Source organism: Pezoporus flaviventris, unplaced genomic scaffold (assembly GCF_033815535.1).
Source record: "Pezoporus flaviventris isolate CSIRO_AGI_PZ_B2104156 unplaced genomic scaffold, CSIRO_AGI_Pfla_v1 ptg000123l, whole genome shotgun sequence".
Lineage (NCBI taxonomy): Eukaryota > Metazoa > Chordata > Aves > Psittaciformes > Psittacidae > Pezoporus > Pezoporus flaviventris.
In genome coordinates, this window is record NW_026892671.1 from 1,118,973 (window position 1) to 1,139,488 (window position 20,516).

At 50.4% G+C, this 20,516-nt stretch overlaps 1 pseudogene; it reads right to left on the reverse strand.

Annotated features, from left to right (window-relative positions):
- Nucleotides 1-18,038: 18,038 nt before the first annotated feature.
- On the reverse strand, nt 18,039-19,024 carry LOC133282415 (olfactory receptor 14J1-like; annotated as a pseudogene).
- Nucleotides 19,025-20,516: the final 1,492 nt, after the last annotated feature.

Here is a 20,516-nt window from a genome sequence, read left to right on the forward strand (position 1 = left end):
TCATCTTTCATCAGCGGAGGAAGAATGCAATCAGACTCAATATGAGTGATAAGCAGACTTCGTTTATTGATTCAACTTGCCATCTTTTATACTCTTACAATGATTTACGCCTACTAGTCAGTTGCTGATAGGCTGCAAGCCTAAAGGTTACATTAATATACTTCTCCTACTTGCGGTTTACTTGCGGTTTAACGGCAGGCTAACATCCTCATTCCTGAGAGGGCACTTCCTCAAAGTTGTTTATCATACTTGTCCTCAACCGAACTTGACCTAGGGTTATTAGCGGTCGGTACTTTTCCACTGCCACGTCAGTCTCGTAGCAGTAGAGATGTCAAGGCCGCTGAACCAGACTAGGCCACAATCATCAAAACTGACTTTCTCGATACAGAGGGTCACTAGACCCACTGTGCCCTTTCTTTCTAAGCCATTCTCCAACAATTCCCCCTTTTTCTTTTTGGGCTATCAAAATCTGATCAGATGCCTTCATGAGCCCCCTTTTGATACACTTAAAAGCTATACAAATACAAATTCCTATTAAGCTAATTATGATTAAAAAGCGTATGCCTTCGATTAATAATCCTTTCAGCCACCCCGTTATACCCCCATTGCCAAGGTTGATTCCAAAAAATCCATTATCTTCCTGTAGCAATTGTACTCGTTGTTGCAAGGTTCGGATCCTCGCGTGGATAAGACTCCGAATGGTCAGATAGATTAAAACAACACATTCCATCAAAATCCTCACACCCATGTCCATGTGCTAACAATAAAAAATCTATAGCGGCGCGATTCTGTAATATAGCCTTGCGATTGCTACTAACATCCTTCATCAAATCGGTTAAAATTTCAGAAGTGAGGTTAGCTTGCTTGGCAGCCCAGCATGCCAATTTTTGTAGGTTAGCATTAGCAATTGCTGCTGAGCAGCCAGGACAAAACATACTGGCAAACAAATTTTCTGTCTTCCCTATCAAGGTTACTGAATCCTGACAGGTGTCTGACAGAGCGTTCACACTGCGCTTGCTTCGAGTGCTATTTTTTGCCTTGATTTGTTCCATTGAAGGCGCTAAGAGGCCAAGCCTTCCCAAATAACATGGCCCTCCAAGTGGGAATCGCGGGATGCCTTGCCAAGCGCGATCACCACAGATCAAAAAGATTCCTTTAGGCAGGGCTAATGACCTGTCTGGGAAAAGTTCATATCGGTAACTTTCTTCTAATCCCACAGCCCCTCCACACCATGCTTGGGCGTCAGAGGCATTTTGTGTCCCATAGACACCTGATCCAGACACATCTGTCCATGCCTTAAATGGCTCACATATTGTGCCCGTCGTGGTAGAGTTACATCTAACTTTACCTATTGGGGTGTCGGTTATCTTAGCACTAAAGCCAAAGCACAAGCCATCTCTGGTTTTGTTTACAGATCCTGCTAAATGCAATTCTTGTGGGTCCCATGGTAAGGGCTTATTTAGATGTTCGATTAGCCGGACAGACATCCAAGCCAAGGTTCGATTTGCAATATTACCAAGGGTGCAGCCTCCACACCAGACCTGTCGATTAGCCCCGGGCTGTCGGCAGGCTGTCTGATTTCCGTGACACCAGTCATCAGCGTCATTAGCCCTTTTTCCTTCCTGTCTTAATATAGTTAGATTGGTTAAGGAGACGTTGCTTACATACCCCACAAATTTTTCAGGCTCTAAAAAGGGTATACCAATTAGACAAGTGCGAAATGGGTCGGACACAGCTGTTAAGGACATACAAAAACTAGAAGTGTTGGTTTCTTTTGGCCAAGTTACCCACATGTTAGGCCTGTGGAGATGCTCCGGGCCAGCTTCCGTCCCCTGGGCTTCCACAACCGGGACGGAAGCGGCGACAAGTGCGATCCCAATCACTAGGCCTAATTTGCCACATGGTGGGGATGCCCACATTTTTTCCACACTTTGAATCTAAGATTGTGGTGGCAGCTGCGGCCTGAAGACAATTAAGCTGTTGTTGTACCCGCCACTTCAGGTATCGTAAATTTAGATCCTCTCTGTTCTCAATTATTGGGTAGGCCGATAAAAAGAGAGCTCCAGTTTCCACAAAAAATGCTCTAAGGGGAGTGTTATCGTTACTGTGCTGCAATTCCCAACTACAATCTATGCAACAATTAAGTAGCCTCAACTGATGTTGAGAGACCCACCACCTTTTATGACACTTCCCACAGTTGATTTTTACCCAGGCAAGATGCGTTTCTTTCAAGCAAGCAAAACAATATCGCGGCAGAGCAAACTTATCACAAAGGGAGTTGAGTTCCCAACTTAGGCATGTTTCTGCTTCTTCTTCCGTTCTATATGATAACCAGACCCCAAAGTGTCTCTCAATCGGTTCCAACAGCGGTCGTAGTACACTCTGCAGACGACGACGTCGCCTCGCTTCCGGGCTGTTCATTCAGGTGAACCGCGCGGGTCCACTTGGCCAGAATCCACTTGGGTCCTGTTGGTGTAAGCACGCACATATAACCCCTGCCTACATATTGTACCTCAACAGGCCCTTGCCATTGTCCAGTTTCTGGATCCTTGTATAACACTTTCATCTGAACCTGTCGTCGTTCCTGCACCCCGGCATGTATTCTGACTGGTGGCTCTTCCTCAGGGCCAAAGATACATAAATAATTCAATACAAACAATGTTTTTGAGACCCGTTCATGGACATCCTTTACATCTACAAACTTATCAAAATAACGCTTCAGCGTTTGGTTCATCCTTTCTACTATGGCCTGCCCTGTGGGAGAATGTGGGATTCCTGTCACATGTCGGACTCCCCACTGTTGACAGAATTTTCTCATTTTCTCAGAGGTATAGGCTGGACCATTATCTGTTTTAATTTCTTTTGGCACCCCCATGACTGCAAAACAGCTCGTTAGGTGCCGTATCACATGAATAGCCTTTTCTCCCGCCTGTGCGGTGGCCCATACAAAATGACTGTAAGTATCAATGGTAACGTGCACATATTTTAGCCTTCCAAATTCAGATACATGCGTAACATCCATCTGCCATATCTCACAGGACCTCAACCCCCGAGGATTGACTCCAACCCCCAGGCCAGGCCCATGATGACTACATTGCGGACAAGTTTTCACAATTCCCTTTGCCTCTTCTATGGTGATATTGAACTGAGACCTTAACCCTCGTGCATTCTGATGGAATATGTTATGCGCTTCCCTGGCCCTTACAAAGTCATTTAAAGGTACTGCATGCATGACTAATTGATCCGCCTTGTCATTTCCTTCCCCTAGCCCCACTGTCCACATATGGCTCCTTATATGGATGACCGAATAAGGGACCGACCGAAGGCTCAGTGCAGTCTGCAATTGTCTAAAAAGTTCATTAAGTCTGGGAGTGGCAACTTCTTTTACTCGAGCATCCTCTATCCTTTCCATCACCCCAGCTACATAAAGTGAATCTGTCACGACGTTGAGTGGTACGGTAATCCAGTACTCTACGGCCCACGTTACTGCGGCAAGTTCCAGCGTCTGCAGCGAGTCCCCGGGGACAGCATTCAGCAAATGGTGGTGCCATTCACCGTCAGCCATCCAGGTAATTGCTGCTCGCATAGACCTCTTGCCTGCATCTGTAAAGACCGTGAGCGCATCCTTTACTGGAGTCTCACTCCTTAGTGGCCGCCGTATCCACTCATTGCGACTGATCCACTGCACTATGGGTGATTTTACCGGCTCTATGATAATTGGAGAATATTCTGACAGCAGGCTGTCTCGTAGCCCTGGGCTGTGTTGCAGGTACCAGTCAATGTCCTCCTTGGATATCGGCAACTGTATAGAATGTGGTTCTTTTCCTGTTATTTGTAAAATTCTGGTTCGGCCCTTCTTAATTAACTCTGCTAAGTTTTCTACTTTGGGCTGAATCGACTTTTTTGGCTGCAAACTTGTAAATACCCACTCCAAGATCTTAAGCTCGCTTTTCTCCCCCTTTTTCTTTTTAAATTGCGTCAAGGCGCCTAATAACTGATGGTGAGTATGCCAAATAGTAAGATCGATGGGGAGAGCAAGACTGCGTCTTGAAACAAAATGTTCTGTGATCTGTTCAGCAAGTGTCTGAATTACAGTAGCTTGTTCCATTGTAACGTCCACCTTGGCAGCAGGATCCGTGCCTTTGAGTAGCGGACGAAGAACCTCAAGCTGATGGGTGGGAATGCCAACTACCGGGCGAATCCACTGGATATCTCCTAACAATTTCTGCGCATCGTTGAGGGTTTTTATTTCCGTCCTAAGTTGTATCTTTTGAGGACGTATTTGAGAGTCCGTAATCTTCCAGCCAAGATAAAGCCACGGCGCTTTCTGTTGGATTTTTTTCTTCTGCTACGACCAGGCCTTTGGAGTTTAACTGTTGTCGCAAGGTCTGTAATTGGTGTTGGTCAAATGGCTGCCGTTGTGCAAACAAAATATCATCCATATAATGATATATAAAGACGCCCTTCCATAGTTGCCTGATGGGTTGTAAAGCGTTGTCAACAAACAACTGACATAAGGTGGGACTGTTCTTCATCCCTTGAGGCAGCACGGTCCATTCAAAGCGCTGAGCAGGCGCTTCCCTATTAATTGCTGGCAAGGTAAAAGCAAAACGCTGGGTATCTTGTGGATGTAAACTGATGGTAAAGAAGCAGTCCTTGAGATCAATCACCAAAAGGTGCCAAGATTCCGGCAGCATTGCAGGATTAGGTAGACCAGGCTGTAGCGCCCCCATGGCTTGCATCTGGTCGTTAACAGCTCGGAGGTCGTGTAACAGACGGTACTTCCCAGATTTTTTCCTGATCACAAAAATTGGAGTATTCCAAGGGCTCGTAGAAAGTTTTAGGTGTCCCTGACTGAACTGTTCTTGCACTAAGTGATGTGCAGCTTGCAGGCTTTCCAATTTTAACGGCCACTGTTCGATCCATACTGGGTTATCGGTAGTCCATTTTAGCGGGATCGGGAAAGCCCATTGTGCAGTGGCCGACAGCCGAAATTTGGACCTTGGTCGGTAGTTAGAATTGCTCCCATCTGATCGGGCACATCTCTACCAACGAGTCCTTGCACTCCCTCAGGTAATTTCATTACAGTAACAAAGGTGTTAGCTTGACATCCACCTATGTATATCTGGACTCTATCGACACTTTGTTGAACTGATGAATGGCCTCCAACCCCTTCCACTCCTCTGGTGGAAGATCGGAGGGGCCAGCGCTGGGGCCAATAGCTGCTGTCTATGATAGTCAAGTCCGCACCCGTATCGAGAAGTAATGCAAGGGTCACAGTCTCATTCCGAGCACATAGTTGCGCAGTCACAATTGGCCTCTTTTTCATAGAGAGGGTGAGCATAGCCGCTACCCCTGTAGATCCAAACCCCTGATCATTTCTTTCTTGGTTACTAAGAGACGTCATGCCCTTTGTGACTTGTGCTATTGGGACTAGCTGTGCAACGCGGCTCCCCGCCGGGATATGGAGCGGCGGAAATAAGGTGTACATCACAATGTCAATTCGTCCCTGGTAATCGGCATCGATGACTCCCGGCAAAATCATTAATCCTTTGAGTCCGGTAGATGATCGCCCTAACAATAGTGCTCCAACTGCTTGCCCGTTGATGATGAGCGGACCATAAACTGGCGATGCGACGCGTTGTGGTTTGCTGTCAATCAAGGTAATATCTACTGCTGTTGCCAGGTCCAGCCCGAGGCTCCCTCTGGTAGCTGGTTGTAGCTGGCAGGAGGGCCTTGCGGGTCCGGTGGCCCTTGTTGCTGCATCACGGGAGTTTGAAGCGCTGGAGCAGCTACTGTTGTCTGGGCGCGGCGGCTCGACGCGCTCTGCTGGCCGTTTCCCGAGCGATAACAGGCTGCGGTATTATGGTTGCTCGACTTGCAGTTTTCACACCACACTTGACCTGCGCGACAGTCTCGCCGAATATGCCCGTCACGGCCACAGCGAAAACATTTATTGTGTCGTCTGCCAGAAGAGCCCTTTCGTTGCTCGCCTTTATCTGGAGGCCTCAGCAGTGCTAACGCAGCAAAAACTTGTTGTGTCGCTTGCTGCTGTGCTACGAGGGCTTGCTGTTGGGCTTGCAGGAAATCTTTCCCTAGATTTTTCACCGCCTCTACTAACATCGCTTGCGCACCTACCGGCACCCTGCTCATTCTTTCTAACATCATCTCGATAGTCGCATCAACCGGCAACGTCACTAGCACACTCCTTGTTGATGAATTTGCATTCTGTAAAACACACTGCCTGAGTAGTGCCCCATGCATCCAGTCGGGAACATCTGATTGTTCTATGGCACTGGTCAATCTGTCTACGAATGCAGAGAAAGGCTCCTGTCTTCCCTGTTTAATATTCATATATGATGGGGACGGGGGTGTGGTTTTAACTAACTCTATGGCTGCCCTAGCCGTTCTCATTGCTTCTAGGCACCTCTCCGGTCCCATCTCCAGCTGTGCTCTAACCGTAATAAAGGGTCCTGACCCCATCAACTGTTCAACAGTGACCCCCCTCAGTGGATCATTATCTCCTCTGGGCTGCTGCACTGAGGCTTCACAGAGTCGCTGCCAATGTGCTTGCCACAATAAAATCTGCGACTGCGTCATTATCATTCTCATTATTACCTTAATGTCTTCGGGACACAATAGCGTGCTTCCCCATATATAATTCATGAACTGCTTCGTTGGCTCCCCATGCAGCCCAGCGTCATTTACTGTCTGCCTTAATTGTGATAACATTTTCCAACTAATTGGATTATGCTCCCCGTGCACATCCCCATGTTCGTTAATATTGAACATTACTGGGAAGGCTAAACTTGACAGTATCCCTGTTCCTTCCTCAGTTACCGCATCTTCCATAGCCTTCTGCCAATTCGTCCCTGTCACTCGCCTCCTAATAGAATCTGATTCCGTGACCGGTTCCGTTTTATCCTCCGTATCACTATCTGTCTCTTGTCTTGGCTCCTTTGAGTGTTTACTCACAGGCACCTTTTGCCAGCATGGCTCTGGAGGTATCCGTGTACCACTAAACATCACCCCTCCTCCTGTCGGAGCCTGCGTGGCGCTACTAGAGAATGTAGAGAGGCCACAGTCGGCTGTGGAGGATGGGGAAGGCCCCCCCTGCTCCAGTTTTGCCGAGGCGACTGCCGCAAGACCTTTTTCAATCTTATAACGTTTTATATTGTTAATGATTTCACGCCAAGGTTTCATCAGTTTCCTTGCTGTTTTGTCATCATCTATCACCCTGTCCCACAAATAATCTCCTAGCTTACGCCACTCCTCCTCTTCAAATATATCCTCTGAGCTCCTAAAACACCCCTGTGTACGCCCTGTTGCCACTAGTCCCGCTAGTGCTTTAACGCAACTTTTATCAACCCCCTGCTTTTCTAAAAAGCCTTCTAACATTTCTAGGGCTACTTCTAGATCCATAACCTCTTATCTCTTATAAAGCGCGCTGTCTTACCCTAGCGTCCCGTTCCTGCAGCCCCTCAGCCTGTAGCCCTGGCAGCGGCGGTCTTCAGTCGGACCGGACCTCGGAGTCGACACACCGCAACAGTGTTGAGTCGCTCTTGCCCACCGGTGGCTGCTCCCGGTGCCGTGCTCCTGTCCGCCGATCCGTCGTGGTGACACTGACTTCGGGTCCCTGTTCGGGCGCCAAATGTCAGGTGGTTATTGAGTCAGAGTCCCAGACCCGCAAGCAGTGTCATCTTTCATCGGCGGAGGAAGAATGCAATCAGACTCAATATGAGTGATAAGCAGACTTCGTTTATTGATTCAACTTGCCATCTTTTATACTCTTACAATGATTTATGCCTACTAGTCAGTTGCTGATAGGCTGCAAGCCTAAAGGTTACATTAATATACTTCTCCTACTTGCGGTTTACTTGCGGTTTAACGGCAGGCTAACATCCTCATTCCTGAGAGGGCACTTCCTCAAAGTTGTTTATCATACTTGTCCTCAACCGAACTTGACCTAGGGTTATTAGCGGTCGGTACTTTTCCACTGCCACGTCAGTCTCGTAGCAGTAGAGATGTCAAGGCCGCTGAACCAGACTAGGCCGCAATCATCAAAACTGACTTTCTCGATACAGAGGGTCACTAGACCCACTGTGCCCTTTCTTTCTAAGCCATTCTCCAACACGTAATATGTGTATGTGTGTAAATATATATATATGTGTGGCAGAGGAATACAAATAAAATGTGTAAAACTGGTATTACAAGTGACACACACAGACTTGGACTCAGTGTATGGATCTGCATGACTGTACTGCACAGAATCATCTCTATCTTGAGAAAAAAATGATTTTCTCACCTCCTGGCTTGCTTTATAAATCAGAGCTTCAGAGAAGTAAATTCTCCACCTCTCCCTGTTCTGCTCTACAGGGTGTTGGGTGTCAATGTTTGGCTGCATCAACCAGAGACTCCTGTCTTTAGCGGTTATTACTTTCTATCTTAGATGGTTGGGATACGATGCCAGCAGCCTCACTGGGCACATCACCCATGGCAATCTTGTTTTCTCTCCCCTTCAGATGTAACTGAAGAATTTCTTTAGTGATTTCACAAGTTAAACATCTGGAGCTGTTAATTCCTCAACCTTTGAGATGGCTTGTCTTCTGGGAGACAGACTAGAACAAGATCAGAAACTGCTCTGAAGTTACTGAGAAAAAGCATTTCTTAGAGATGGCACCTCATCATCTTCAAAGCAAAGAAACATTGAAGCTGGAAAGATTAAAGAGTCTTTACTAAGACTTGAAACCCATTTCCAAACAAAAGTGCTGCTCATCTACTAAAGACCATAATTCTAATATATTTTGAAATGGAGGAGATACTAATGACCAGAGAATAACATTGAATAGAATGTTCAGTTGCTTACTCATTTGCCTCACTGAGAAGACTATCTCTTAATTTGCCCATGCAGGGACAAGGTCTGAATGGAGAGTGACTGCCAGAGCAGTGAGCACTGGCAGGGCTGTTGGGTGCAGCCAGAGAAAGGTTCTAATTTGCAGAAACCTGGCCAGTACTACAGAGGTTTATCTCTTTAATCTCTTTAAACAGAGCCAGAGGGGAACATCATGGTGTGCAGGGACCATCCCACAGTACCTGAGCAAGAGCAGTAAGGCGGGAACGGAGACCTGGGCCAAGTTCAGCCAAGACTCCAAATCATCAGGCAAGTTCATAGAACCATAGAATCATAGAATAGTTATGGTTGGAAAGGACTTTAAGATCATCTAGTTCCAACCCCCCTGCCATGGACAGGGACACCTCACACTACACCGTATCCCCTAAGGCTTCATTCATACTGGCCTTGAACACTGCCAGGGATGGAGCATTCACAACCTCCCTGGGCAACCCATTCCAGGGCCTCACCACCCTAACAGGAAAGAATTTCTTCCTTATATCCAATCTAAACTTCCCCTGTTTAAGTTTTACCCCGTTACCCCTTGTCCTATCAATACAGTCCCTAATGAAGAGTCCCTCCCCAGCATCCCTATAGGCCCCCTTCAGATACTGGAAGGCTGCTATGCGGTCTCCAAGCAGCCTTCTCTTCTCCAGGATGAACAGCCCCAACTTCCTCAGCCTATCTTCATACAGGAGGTGCTCCAGTCCCTGATCATCCTTGTGGCCTCCTCTGGACTTGTTCCAACAGTTCCATGTCCTTTTTATGTTGAGGACACCAGAACTGCACACAATGCTCCAGGTGAGGTCTCACAAGAGCAGAGTAGAGGGGCAGGATCACCTCCTTCGACCTGCTGGTCACGCTCCTTTTAATGCAGCCCAGGATACGGTTGGTTTCTGGTCTGTGAGCACACACTGAAGCCGGCTCATGTTCATTTTCTCATCTACCAACACCCCCAAGTCCTTCTCTGCAGGGCTGCTCTGAATCTCTTCTCTGCCCAACCTGTAGCTGTGCCTGGGATTGCTCCGACCCAGCTGTAGGACCTTGCACTTGGCATGGTTAAACTTCATGAGGTTGCCATCAGCCCACCTCGCAAGCGTGTCGAGGTCCCTCTGGATGGCATTCCTTCCCTCCAGGGTATCAACCGAACCACGCAGCTTGGTGTCATGGGCACACTTGCTGAGGGCGCACTCAATCCCACTGTCCATGTCAGCAACAAAGATGTTGAACAAGACCGGTCCCAACACCGATCCCTGAGGGACATTACTCGTTACTGGTCTCCAGCCGGACATTGAGCCATTGACCAGAACGCTTTGCATGCGGCCATAAAGCCAGTTCTTTATCCACCGAGTGGTCCATCCATCAAATTGATGTCTCTCCAATTTAGAGACAAGGATGTGGTGTGGGACAGTGTCGAACTCTTTACACAAGTCCAGGTAGATGCCATCAACTGCTCTACCCCTGTCCATCAGTTCTGTAGCCCCATCATAGAAGGCCACCACACTGGTCAGGCAGGATTTCCCCTCAGTGAAGCCCTGCTGGCTGTCACCAAGCACCTTGTTGATTTTCATGTCCCTTAGCATGCTTTCCAGGAGAATCTGCTCCAAGATTTTGCCAGGCACAGAGGTGAGACTGACTGCTCTGTAATTCTCCGGGTCATCCATTTTCCCCTTCTTGAAAATGGGGGTTATATTCCCCTTTTTCCAGTCATTGGGAACTTCACCTGACTTCCATGATTTCTCAAATATGATGGCCAGTGGCTTCGCAACTTCATTCACCAGCTCCTTCAGGACCCGCGGATGGATCTCATCAGGACCCATGGACTTGTGCATGTTCAGATTTTTAAGATGGTCTCGAACCAGTTCCTCTCCTACAGTGGGCGCAAGGTCTTCATTCTCACAGTCCCTGCATCTGCCTTCCAAGACTTGGGTGGTGTGGTCAGACCCTTTGCCAGTGAAGAGTGAGGCAAAGAAGTCATTCAGAACCTCAGCCTTCTCCAAATCCTGTGTAGCCAGTTCTCCTGAGAGCTTCCTGAGGGGACCTACTTTTACCCTAGTCTGTTTTTTATTTGCTATGTACCTGTAGAATCCCTTCCTGTTATCCTTAACATCCTTAGCCAAGTTGAATTCTAACTGGGCCTTAGCTTTCCTAACCTGGTCCCTAGATCCCCGGTCAACATCCCTGTATTGTTCCCAGGATGCCTGTCTTTGCTTCCACTTTTTAGAAGCCTCTTTTTTCATTTGAATTTTCCTCAGCACCTCCTTATCCATCCAAGGAGGTCTCCTGGCCCTCCTGCTGCACTTCCTTCTAGTTGGGATGCAACACTCCTGAGCTTGCAGCAGGTGATCCTTGAATATCAACCAACAGTCTTGGGCCCCTCTGCCCTCTAGGGCTGGATCCCATGGAACCTTCCTAAGCAGGTTCCTGAAGAGGCCAAAGTCTGCTCTTTTGAAGTCCAGGGCAGTGAGCTTGCTGCACGGTCTCCTCACAGTCCTGAGGATCTCAAATTTTACCATCTCGTCATCGCTGCATCCAAGGCTGCCCTGGAGCATCACATTTCCAACGAGCCCTTCCCTGTTGGTGAGCACACGGTCAAGCACGGCACCTCTCCTTGTCGGTTCCTCTATTTCTTGGAGAAGGAAGTTGTCTTCTACACAATCGAGGAACCTCCTGGAGTGCTTGTGCCAGGCCATACCCTCCTTCCAACAGATGTCAGGGTGGTTGAAGTCACCCATGAGGACAAGGGCCTGTGAGCGTGAGGCTGTTCCTATCTGTCTATAGAGTGCTTCATCCACAGGTTCTCCTTGATCAGGCGGTCTGTAACAGATCCCCACAGTAATGTCCCCCATCACTTTTCTCCCTTTATCTCTCACCCACAAACTCTCTGTTGGCTGCTCACCTGTCCCCAGACAGTTCCATACTCTCCAGCCATCACAAAGCTGTGGCGGTAGCTGTGGAGACACCCATTGTGATGGGGCCCCCACAGTGAGCGTGGGCTTTTTAAGTTGCCAGAGCCCTGCAGTAACCAGTGTGGAGGAGACCCCTCCCTCGGGAGGCTGCATCTCCCGTGGCTGCCCTGCGCATCCAGGTCCGTGTTCTTTGACTTTGCAATCCTGTTTTAGTGTTGGCCTCAAACACATTGTGGGTGCGTGCTGGGAAGGGAGGAGAAGCTGTCAGGAGCTGTGCTGGTGCCATCACAGCTGTAGGAGCAGGGGATGGGTGAGGAGGAGGCACTGGGCTTGTTCATGTGCTTGGAGCACAGCTCTGCCTGCAGAGGTGCTGGGGTGGAAGCCGGAGTCTTCTGCGTGCAGGAGCTGCTGGTGTCAGAGGTGCTGAGAAGGTGGCAGGGCAGGAGCAGCCCCTGGGCACTGCAGCTGCTGGTGCTGTCACTGGGAGCTGAGCACAAGGGGACCTGCCTGGCTCTGGCAAGGATCACAGAAGCTCACCAGGCATTGCGGAAGGCGGCCGGGCCCTGGCAGGTTCTTGTGATCCCTGTGCCGGCCATTCCAGAAGGCACAGAAATTTCTAAACTTAAACATATGAAAACAAACACTTGACAAGAACTTTTATCAGTTGCTCTTTGCAATCTTCCTGCACTCAGAAACCTCCAATGTGCTGTGCAACCTGAAAGACTTGACAAAACGCAAAGGTTTTAATGAGCCCCATGGTGTATTTGGGCTGAGTCCATGAACCTCATGTGCTGAGGAAACCTCTCAGGAAGTCCAAGTCAGAAACAAAGCCCTAAGTGCCTTCAGCATTAATGGGCCCCACTGAGGGCTGTTACTGGCAAAGCATCCCCAGGGACTCGTTAAAGCAAGTAACTGGAGGCTGTGATTACAGGGAGACAAAGGCAAAATGCAGGTGTCTGATGGTGAGAAAGCCAAGCCCTGACTGCAGCCCTTAGGGAAGAGCCTGAAATCCTGAGAAGGAAAGGTCTCTTTATAGGTCTTGATGAAAGAGGCAAATACCATAGCCCAGGGCACAGAGGCCTTTTGTTCTTTGGGCCTTCCAGCCATGCCAGAATCCTCAGCCATCTCTGCTGCAGGCTGTCCTTCACTGGCCCATGCCTGCACCTCTTTCCCTTCAGGCTGTTGACACCCATCTTGCTTTCCCACCTAGCTCTCACCTGGCATTTCTGTACCTTCAGTCCCATCTCTGCACTCATCGCTGTCTGTTCCTTGAAACACAAAGCCATGGGCTGAGCCAGACTCCCTCTGGGTGACCACAAGTCACCACAAGTCCACCTTTTGAGAGACATTTCTCTTTCCTAACTTCGAATCTGAACCTTCCAAGCTGCACTTTGCAGAGGTTTCCTTCTCTTGCTGCTAGCAAGAAAACCTCCATCATCTCTGCAGCCACATTTCACATAGTTGTAGGCTGCTACTACAGTGTCAATTCAGCAGGTGGAGTGAATACCCCTCAGCAAGCTGATCTAAAGGAGGCTTCTAGAGGAATGGGTGATGCAATCAGTGTAGAGAAAAAAGCACCATGAGAGAGCAGTGGGAAAAGCCAATGGTCTGGATTGAGAACTTCTTGGCAAGAGCCAAAAGGAAAGGTGGTGTCCTTGCTTGCAAGGTACCCCATGCTCTGGGGACAGGGCGCTTCATCTGGGACAGCTTCCTGCCTGTAGCACCCTCTCTGCTGCACACACCCCGCTCTCTGCCCGCACTCACAAGTGTCTCACAGAAGCTTTGCACCTCCACTGCAGGAGGTTCCTGCATTCCCCAGGCTCAGGGATGGATCCTGTATCCCACAGGAGAAGCAGGATAAGGTGTTTTTGGGGGTGGTTGTGGTTTTCTGAAGGGCTGTTTTGGCTGTTTTGTTTTGGTTTTGGTCTGTTTTGGGTCTGTTTTGGGGCTCTGACCCTGTATCCCACAGGAGATGAAGGAGAAGGTGGTTTTGGCATGGTTTTTGGTATGTTTTGGGGTGGTTTTGTTCTCTTTTGGGGCTGTTTTGGGGCTCTGACCCTGTACCCCACAGGAGAAGCAGGACAAGGTGGTTTGGGGCTGGTTTTCTCCTGTTTTGTGGGTGCTTTTGGCTGTTTTGAGGCTCTGGCCCTGTATCCCCTAGGAGAAGCAGGACAAAGTGTTTTTGGTGTGGTTTGGGTTTGTTTTGGTTTTTTCGGTGGTTTTGGGTTTTCTCCTGTTTTATGCCTCTCTTTTGGGGCTCTGACCCTATATCCTACAGGAGAAGCAGGAGAAGTTGGTTTTGGTGTGGGTGTGGGCTGTTTTTGTCCTGTTTTTGAGGTCTGACCCGGTATCCCATAGGAGAAGCAGGACAAGGTGGTTTTGGGGTGGTTTTGGCTGTTTTCTGGGTTTTGGGTTGGTTTTGGCCTGGTTTTTGCCTCTATTGGGTTTGTTTTGGGGCTCTGACTTTGTATTCCACAGGAGAAGCAGGACAAGGTGGTTTTGGTGTTGTTTGGTGGTGTTTTGTGGGTGTTTTTGGTTAGTTTTGTCCTGTTTTGGGTCTGTTTTGGGGGTCTGACCCTGTATCCCATAGGAGAAGCAGGATAAAGTGGTTTTAGGGTGTTTTTTTGGGTGTTTTGGGGTTGTTTTGGGAGTGGTTTTGGGCTGTTTAGTCCTGTTTGGGTCTTTTTGGGGGTCTGACCCTGTATTCCAAAGAAGAAGCAGGACAAGGTGATTTTGGGGTGATTTTGGCCTTTTTTGTGGTTTTCTTTGCATGTTTTGGTCTGGTTTTCCCCTGGTTTTGGGCTGTTTTACGGCTGTTTTGGGGCTCTGACCCTATATCCCGTAGGAGAAGGCGGAGAAGGCATTTTTGGGCTGGTTCTGGGTGTGCTTTGGGGCTTTTTTTGTCCATTTTTGGGGCTCTGACCTTGTATCCCACAGGGGAAGCAGGATAAGGTGGTTTTGGGATAGTTTTGGGGCGGTTTGGGGGTGTTTCGGTCTTGTTTTGGGTGGTTTTGGGGTGGTTTTGTCCTGTTTGTGTGGCTGTTTTTTGGTTCTGACCCTGAGTTTCATAGGAGAAGCAGGAGAAGATGGTTTTGGGCTGTTTTTTTTGGGGTGTTTTTGTCCTGTTTTGGGTCTGTTTTGAGGCTCTGACCCTGTATCCCATAGGAGAAGCAGGACAAGGTGGTTTGGGCGGGGTTGTGCTGTTATTGGGGTGGCACTGTGCACCCAGGGGTGCTCCGGGAGTGACCACATGAGTAACCTGTTCTAGTGGAAGATGTCCCTACCTGTCGTAGTGCTTTCAATGAGCTTTAAGATCCCTTCCACCCTAACCCACTCTGGGATTCCATGATTCTCTGCTGTGCCAATGTCAGTCCCTCTCCACTCCTCGTATGTGGCCGTGGCGCCCTGTTCCATTGCCCAGGTTGAGCTGTGACCCCTCGTATGCTCCACCTCCGGACCAAAGGCACTGAGGAAGAGCAGCCTGTGAGGGACCTCCCCGAGCCAGCTGGGCAGAGGCTGATCCCCCTGCAGGGACTCCTGGAGCATTCCTGCATTCCCCAGGCTCAGGGATGGATCCTGCATTCCAGGCAAGTTTGGGTAGTGCAAGAGAGGGAGACAGGAAGGTGGGCTCATGGGGCAATATGAGCAGCGTTCAGGCACCCCCAGCAGTGGGCATTCCCCATGTGCCACGCTGAGGCATGTTCCCATGAGGGAAAGTTCTCAGATAGCCTCTGGTCTGTCCAGGGCCTGCAGCCACACTCCAGGAACACCTACTCCTCCTCCACCTACCGACACCAACTGCTCTCCATTGCTGGGCTCTGTCGTGCTTGTAAGGATTTGTTAATGCCCTGAACCATCACCTTGCTTCTTGCTGACTTCCCTCCACCCTCTCTCACCTCCCTACACACTGCTCATTGCCACCAGTAACTAACTGAAGACCTAAGAAGCTCTCGAGGCTTTCCTCAGGGGCTGACCATGTTTCTCCATTCACCACTGATGGATCCATTGAGTGCCAGGTGTGAGGTTCCTGCAGAGGCAGAGATGCCCCTGGGCAGAGCCCTGCTGCTGGGAGCAGTGTGCAGGGCAGAGCTGAGCACACAGCCCATGGCATGGGCTCTGGGAGCACTGAGAGGGAGCAGAGCTGGGCACAGAGCAGCAGCTCCTGGCAGGGACAGCTCCAGGCAGCAGAGATATGGATGGGCAGGGAGTGGGGGGAAAGTGCAGCCTAGCCCTGGGGAGGGTGCGTTCAGGCAGCTCTCTTGGGGTCTGGCACTGGAGGTGGCTGCTGGCCGTGATCTGCTGGGCACAGTCCTTTGCTTCTCCCCATGAGAGCTCCCTGATCAGCCCTTTGAAACCGTGCTCCCCTGCTTTCAGCACAGGACAGGTGTTTGTGGGAGTTCTTAAGATCAGTTTGTGTGTGAAGGCAGCATACACAAGTGTTGTAAGCACAGGGCAAATGGGAAAGGACTGATGGACACTGCAGCCCTCCTTGCTCTGCACTAAGCTACAAGGAGCTGAGAACTTCTCCTTGTGTCAATATTGTTCTGATTTTATGTCATACAAAGAATGTTTTATAGCACACCCCCCCAAAAAAAAAAATCAAAAACCACCTCAGAAGTGTTATGCCAGTAAATAAATAGCACAGTCCAAATGACTCTAAGGCCATGCTGAGCCTCTCTTGTGCAGCCCAGACTCACTTGAGTCATGAGTACAAGTAGTGAACTTTACAATGAAGTTGGATTTCATCTGTCATCCCTTGTGAACATCAGAGGTGGACAAAGCACTGCTTCAGAACAAAGCTGACTCCCATCCAACCTGGCCTTGAGCACTGCCAGGGATGGGGCAGACACAGCTTCTCTGGGCACCCTGTGCCAGTGTCGCACCACTCTCAAAGGGAACAACTTCATCTGAATGTCCAAGCTACATCTCCCTTTTTTCAGCTTAGAGCCATTCCCCCTTGTTCTGTCACTGCAGGCCCTTGCAAAAACCCCTCTCCACATTTCTTGTAGGCCCTGCTTAGATATGGAGAGATTGCTAAGATATCTCCCTGGAACCTTCTCTTCTCCAGGCTGAGCACCCACATCTCTCAGCCTATTTCCATTGGAGACGTGTTCCAGCCCTTAGAGCATCTTTGTGACCCTTCATAAGGCCATCATTGTAGGATCAGAAGTGAACAGGTGTTGGAAGGGACCCCAGGATGTCTCAAGTCAAACCCACCAGGAGCAGGGTCAGAGCAAGTGGTTCAAGGCTTGGTTCAGGCTGAGCTGGAAATTCCCAAGGCCAGAGACTGCACAGCCTCTCTGGGTGACCTGATGCAGCACTTGCCTGAGCCGATGGGAACAAGGTTTCCTTCTGTCCTGCCTGAACCTCTCCTCTGTCACTGTCACCCACTGCCTTTTGTCCTCCCACCAGGCACCATGGTGAGGAGCCTGGCTCTGTATTCTCCATGTCCTCCTTGCCAGTACAGGCAGCCAGTCCCCAACAGCCTTCCCTTCCCAAGATCTCAGGTCCCCATCAGCTTTCCCTTCTCCAGGATAGACAAGCCCAGCTTCCCCAGCCTCTCCCCACAGGCACCGTGCTCCAGTATCTCCTGACCTGAGGGCTCATTACTAAACCCACTCCTGTTTGCCAATAGCGTTCCTGAGTTGGGAATGTGAAACCTGGATGGAGGATTCCAGATCATCCCTTCCCTTGTTCTCCTGCCGTGCTCCTGCTCATACAGCCCACGATGCTGCTGTCCTCCCTTGCTGCCAGGGCACACGCTGCCTCCTGTCCAGCTCCTGCCCACGCAGACCTTTCCCATGGGCTGCACCCTGCCAGGCAGCCCCAGCCTGTGCCATCGCAGGGGAGTTCCCTGCAGGGACCCCTGTGTCCCCTGCTCCCCTGCCCAGGACACCCTGAGAGCTCTGCACCCCCACCCATGCCATCCCATCTCCCCACACCAGCACAACAGCCCTGGGTCTTGGGCTCCCCAAGAGCTCTTCCTGCTGCAGGCACAGAGCAGCCATCCCAGAGCTGGAGCAGACAGAAAGCTGCTTTCATTCCCCTTCATTCCTGACATGTGAGGACGTATCACAGAGAAGAAGTTGCTGTAGGATGGTTTATTTCCCTTAAATACAATGAGAGACCCCCACTGACACAAAGCCTGTGTGTCAGACAACAAGAGTGGCTACTTAAGCAGGAGGAGATGAAAACTGACATTTACGTGAAGACATCACCACAAATTGAAGCAGGAAAGACATGGCCTCTCATATCCTACAATGGAAGCCCTTTGCAGTGTAAAGGAAGCAGTATATGGTTGCTGAAACCCATCCATTCACCAGCTTCCTCACAGCATCCTTCAGCTCCTGGTTCCTCAGGCTGTAGATGAGGGGGTTCACTGCTGGAGGCACCACCGAGTACAGCACTGACACCACCAGGTCCAGGGATGGGGAGGAGATGGAGGGGGGCTTCAGGTAGGCAAAGACAGCAGTGTTGACAAGGAGGGAGAGAACGGCCAGGTGAGGGAGGCACGTGGAAAAGGCTTTGTGGCGTCCCTGCTCAGAGGGCATCCTCAGCACGGCCCTGAAGATCTGCACATAGGACCCCACAATGAAAACAAAACAGCCAATAGCAATCAGGACAGCAACCACAAGAAGCCCAACTTCCCTGAGGTAGGAGTGTGAGCAGGAGAGCTTGAGGATCTGGGGGATTTCACAGAAGAACTGCTCCACAGCATTGCCTCGGCAGAGGGGCAGTGAAAATGTATTGGCCATGTGCAGCAGAGCAGTGAGAAAGCCACTGCCCCAGGCAGCTGCTGCCATGTGGACACAAGCTCTGTACCCAGGAGGGTCCCATAGTGCAGGGGCTTGCAGATGGCCACGTAGCGGTCGTAGGACATGGCAGTGAGGAGAAAATACTCTGCTGAAATGAAGAAGAGAAAGAAAAAGAGCTGTGCAGCACAGCCTGTGTAGGAGATGGCCCTGGTGTCCCAGAGGGAATTGGCCATGGATTTGGGGACAGTGGTGGAGATGCAGCCCAGGTCCAGCAGGGAGAGGTTGAGGAGGAAGAAGTACATGGGGGTGTGGAGGCGCTGGTCACAGGCTGTGCTGGTGATGATGAGGCCGTTGCCCAGGAGCGCAGCCAGGGAGATGCCCAGGAAGAGTCAGAAGTGGCAGAGCTGCAGCTCCCGCGTGTGTGCGAATGGCAGGAGGAGGAAGTGGGTGATGGAGCTGCCGTTGGACATCTGCTGCCTCTGGGCATGGGGCACCGTCAGAGGAGAAAAAGGCAGTGACAGGTCAGGACAGGAGGGGTGTCAGATACAGAAGTTCAGTTTACACATTCACAACTGAGCACATTTTAGCAGGAGAGGAGAGGTTCAGTGTCATCGGCAGTGATGTCATTACACTGCTGAGGCTTCTTCCTAGGTACAATCAGAAGAGCATTGCATCAGCCCAAAAGTCTCAGTTCTTTGCAGAACCAAGAGAGCTGCAGTGTCCATCAGTCCTCTCCCAGTTGCCCTGTGCTCAAACTTGCACTGCCTGTAAGGTTCCTTCACACACAAATTGATCTTAAGAACTCCCACAAACATCTGTCCTGTGCTGAGACCAGGGGAGAATGGTTTCAAAGGACAGTCCACAGAGCTCTCACGCTGAGAAGCAAAGGGCTGTGGGCAGCAGAGCACGGCCAGCAGCCACCTCCAGTGGCAGACCCCAAGAGAGCTGCCTGAACGCACCCTCCCCAGGGCTGGGCTGCACTTTCAACCCACTCCCTGCCCATGTCTCTGCTGTCTGGAGCTGTCCCTGCCAGGAGCTGCTGCTCTGTGCCCAGCTCTGCTCCCTCTCAGTGCTCCCAGAGCCCATGCCATGGGCTGTGTGCTCAGCTCTGCCCTGCACACCCCTGCCTGTGCAGGGGCTCAGGAGCAGCTCATACAAACCCTCGCAAGACTCTCGGTGCCTCCCTCAAAGCAGAGAAGTAAATTCCCAGCTCCCACTGCCCAACCTGCCCACCAAGAGGGAAAACCATCAAAGCTCAGCATCCTTCCCTATCAGGTAAATGATGCCTCAGTGTCTTTCAGAAGGACCCTCTGAAGAAGTGCTCAGAGTGACGGCAGATTGGAGCAGCGTCACTCACCCAGCACTTCCCTTCCCTGTCAGGGGTTTCTCCTTTCCCCACAGCTCCCCCTGAGCTCCATGGGGAGCTCCCGGGCAGGCTGAGTGCTGACCCTGGCAGGCAGCAGAGTCCCTGCCCCTGCACACAGCCTTTGGGCTGCAGGGACCCTGGTGCAAGGGCAGTGCTGGGCACCCCTGCCTGCACACCCACATTCACACCCTGCAGCCAGCCCCGGGACAAGGGACCTGCCTTGTCCTGTCCCTGCATGGTGCAGGGGAAGCCCTGCTCTGCAGCACATCCTCCTCCTTATCTACACAGAGAGAAACTGCAGCTGCATTGCCCTGCACCCAGTGCCTTACCACAAACAGGGCTGGGAAGGTTTCTCCTTCAGAAGGTTCCTCCTCCTCCTCCTCAGCATCCTCCACTGCCAAGTGCCTTTAAGCTCCCTGTGTCTCGCAGGTCTCCCCTCGGTCCCAGCTTAGCAGCAAACGCTAAAAATCTTCGTTTATTACAATCAATCAATTAATTTGAAAATGGCCCTTTGAGAACATCGAGTCCAACCAAACCTATCCCTGGGAAGTCCACACACTGAGCATGAGAACATCTCTGGTAGGATGCACTGGTTG